Source organism: Myotis brandtii, unplaced genomic scaffold (genome assembly GCF_000412655.1).
Source record: "Myotis brandtii unplaced genomic scaffold, ASM41265v1 scaffold699, whole genome shotgun sequence".
NCBI classification, from domain to species: Eukaryota; Metazoa; Chordata; class Mammalia; order Chiroptera; family Vespertilionidae; genus Myotis; species Myotis brandtii.
In genome coordinates, this window is record NW_005370733.1 from 260,584 (window position 1) to 264,326 (window position 3,743).

Below are 3,743 nucleotides of genomic sequence, written 5' to 3' on the forward strand. Positions count from 1 at the left end.
CGCTTCTCGGAGCTTCTCGGAGCCCAGGGGCATGTAACGGGCTGTTGGGACACGTTGGTGCTGAGTGGTCGCCTCTTTATAAGATGCAACCTTCCGCGGCGGTTTCCTGTGGAATTTACCGGAGGGCCCGCCCTCTCACGAACATCATCTACTCCTGGTTGGCATCCCAGCTCCACGCCCACCTCCTCCTTCCTCCTCTCCATCGCCCGGGCCTGGCGTGAGGTGTGAGCTCCCCTGGCCCTGGTTCCGCTGAGAGGCCAGGGGGTCCGGGGTGGGTGGCCCATCTTGCCTTTGAGAGAGGAGCCTGGTGTCCCCGGGGCTGTGAGGGCTCCGAGGTCCTCAGGGCTGGGTGTGAACCGGGGTAAGTTCCCCGGCCTCTCAGAGCAGTTTACGAGGCAGGAGGCGGCCTCACCCCTCCCCAGCCTCAGGCCCTGCCCCTGGCTGGCCCCGCACCTCCCGGGAGGAAGCCCAGGGAAGGGAAGGGAACCGGGGTGAGCCGGCATCTCCAGGACAGGCTGCCCGGACACTGGGCTGAGCCAAGGGCCCAGAACTGGCAGCCAGCGCCCAGGCCCCTCTTCAGGACGCTCAGCCCTTCTCCCCCTCCCCTTCCTCTTTGAGCCTCTAGCTTCAAGTCCCAGTCCATGCCCCCCATCCTTTGAGATGGCTTTTAAACCTTCAGCTTCTCATGGACCTGAAGCCCTAGAGGGCCCCCCTCCCCCCCAGACACGCCTACAGACGGAGCAGCGGCCCTTCCCCGGGGCAGGAAGGGCGCCGCCCGGGGGGACCTGTCCACTCTCCACAGCCGTGCCTCTGGCCCCGACCCCTGCCTTTCCTGAGGACACAGATGCTAATGCCAGGGGTCGGTAGTGAGGGCCACAGTGGGAGAGGCCATGGGCGTGCAGGAGGCAGCCTGGCTGCAGAATCACATCTGCACCTGGGCTCTTGGCCTGGGTTTGGCTGTGGGTCAGGAATGGGCCTGGGAGCCGGGGTTCTTACCGGCTTCCTTCCTCCCAGCCCCACCTCCCTCCCCAGAGGTGCTGCTCAGCCTGGAGCAGGGCCAGGTTGCTTTGCTCACCTTCCGGAGCCACGCGGGGAGCTGTGCCACAGGCTCTGGGAAGGACCCTGGTGTCCTCTGCCCAGGAATGACCTGTGGCTTGAGTGCCACCCTTCCCCGCTCTGAGCAGCTGCGGCCAGAGGCCGGTACCTCCTGGGTGGGTGTTGACTCCAGCGTCAGCCGGACCTGGAGCGGACCTGGCTCGGAAGCCGGGCCTGAGGCTCAGGTGAGGTGAGCCGCCCAGGTCTTTATTGAAACGGTTCCTATTTTGCCCTTCAGGGATTTTAAAACTTTGATTGACAAAATATATTGTTTGTCTCGCCACCGTCCCAGCCCTGCTGTGGGACCCCCCCACAAACACCTTCTGACCCTCGGTCATCACCTGCTCCCTGTGAGGACTCAGGTGGGCCTGGGAGTGGCAATGCTGCTGTCCTAGTACAGCCACTGGCACAGCAGGGCCTGCTCCCTGGCAGGTTGGAGCGCCCAGGCTGGTCTCCCTAGCCGTCTGCCCCCGCCCCACACACACACCCCAGAGGTCAGCTCCCCCTTTGCCCAGGCCCTTCCAACCAAAACCAGTTTTCCACAAGGAGCGGGGAGTGGGTGGGTGATACAGGCCAGGCCTGGGTGCGGTATCGCTTTCTGCAAACAGATGGGTCGGACGAGGCTTTGGAGGATTTGTGGGCTTCAAGGTCATGCCGTTCTCAATCATTTTTGCTGGTTTGGCCCCAAACCCCATGGAGCTCCTGAAACCAGAGAGAGGCTATTCTTTTCCTCCGCCCTCCGCCCTCCCTCTCACGCACGCAGGCTGCCCCCCCTCCCAAACCCCCCGCACGCACACGCACACACGGTGCGCAGGCTGGCTGCTGGCAATGTCAGAATGGAGCTCCCAGGGAACCCGGCGCCCATCCATCTAAGTTCCCTCATAGATTGCTTCCCATCTGTGGACTCAAGCGTACAGGTCACCTGGGTAAAGAGCCAACCTAGTTTTTGTTTTAATTATTTTTTTAAAAAAATACACTTTTACTGATTTCAGAGAGGAAGTGAGAGGGAGGGAGAGATAGAAACATCAATGATGAGAGAGAGTCATGGATCGGCTGCCTCCTGCTCCCCTGCACTGGGGATCAAGCCTGCCACCCAGGCAGGTGCCCTGACCAGGAATTGAACCTTGACCTCCTCGTTCATAGGTGGACGCTCAGCCCCTGAGCCACGCTGGCTGGGCTTGTTTACATTCTTTTAATGAGTTCAAGCATCAAAGGTTTTCAGAGTAAAGAGAAAGGAAGCAAAAGGGCGGTTTGGCTCCAGGAGGAAAACGCAGGAGAAGGCGTGTGATGGGAAGCGCAGGCCAGGCTGGCTGGATGCAGGCCCACCGTGGCCCCCGAGCTGCTGGTCCGCCTGCTGCCAAGGAGACGTGCTTCCTCTGAACCCCGAATCTGTGGTCTCCAGACCAGCACCGGTTGGGGAGCTGGGATGGGTGGACCGAAACGCCAGGCCTTCTCTGTCGCGTCCGGGGACTCCCGGGACTGGCCTTGGCTCCTCGGCCCATGAGCAATGCTTTCTCGTCAGGCCCGGCCAGTCGCAGGAACTGCCTGCCTGGTTCTTTGCTACCATCGCTGCTAAAACCCTGCACAGCAGCCAGATTCCAGACCCCACCCCCTCGCTTTCTTCTTACCAAGAAAATTATTAATTATCTGGTTTTATGAGAGAGAGAGAGAGGCAGTGAGAGAATGAATGAGGTTTGGGCTTTGGTAGAAAGATCTGGAAATAGACGGGAGTCAGTGGGGGTTTCGGCATGAAAAGAAAGCTGACCTCCAGCCAAGAGGTCTGCTCCGCCCCCGTGGGCTGCGAAGCACCTGCAGGCTCTTCCTCTCTCGGGACTGCACGTCTCCCCAAGTCCCGTGCCCGAAGGCTCCCCGCAAGGCCCTTGCTGTTCCTCCTGCCCGCGCCAGCATGGGCACCGCCTCCCTCCCGCTGCAGAGGGGACTTCCAAGAATTTCAGGCCGACCACGTGACGGTCCAGACCAGCCCCCTCCACCGGGCCCCCCAGCTCACGGGGACAGTCCACACGGGCCTCTTTGTTTGGTTACATCTCTGATGGGCTGTTGCCAGGAAACCCAACCAAGTAAAATGTCCGCAAATGCCAATCAGCAGAGAAATGAGCAAAAAACAGGTGCAAGCCACACCGCCGGTGACGGCCGTCCCCACACGGCACTGGCCACAGTGGGACTGGGGACTCGGGATGGAGAACGAGGCTGGGCTCTCCCCGTGTCCGCCCATCTTTGAGAAATAGTCCGAGGGGCGGGCTCCGGGACATACAGGATGGCGGTCACTGGCCTGGGACGGCGAGTGGCCTAACTTGCTGACCAAACTCCCCTCCGTCCACCTCTCTCTTCCATCTGAGAAGGGGGAGGGCGACGCAGGGACGCTAACAGAAGACTCCCCCGGCCACGCCAGCAGAGGGACCCCAGTTGTGTGTGGGGGATCCCTCGGCCTGGTCAGCGCCAGTGAGGACCGGCTGCGGCAGAGGCGACAGGACACCTAAGAAGGTGGAGTGAGATGGAATCCGACCTGGGACTTTGTGCAGGTGCAAATAATTAATGAGGAAAGAGCCACGCGGGGGGAGGGGCGAGGCGGGAGGGAAGGGCCAGGTGCCTGGCGGCCGTGGGCTCGGGCCTGGCAGGGGGTGGCGCTG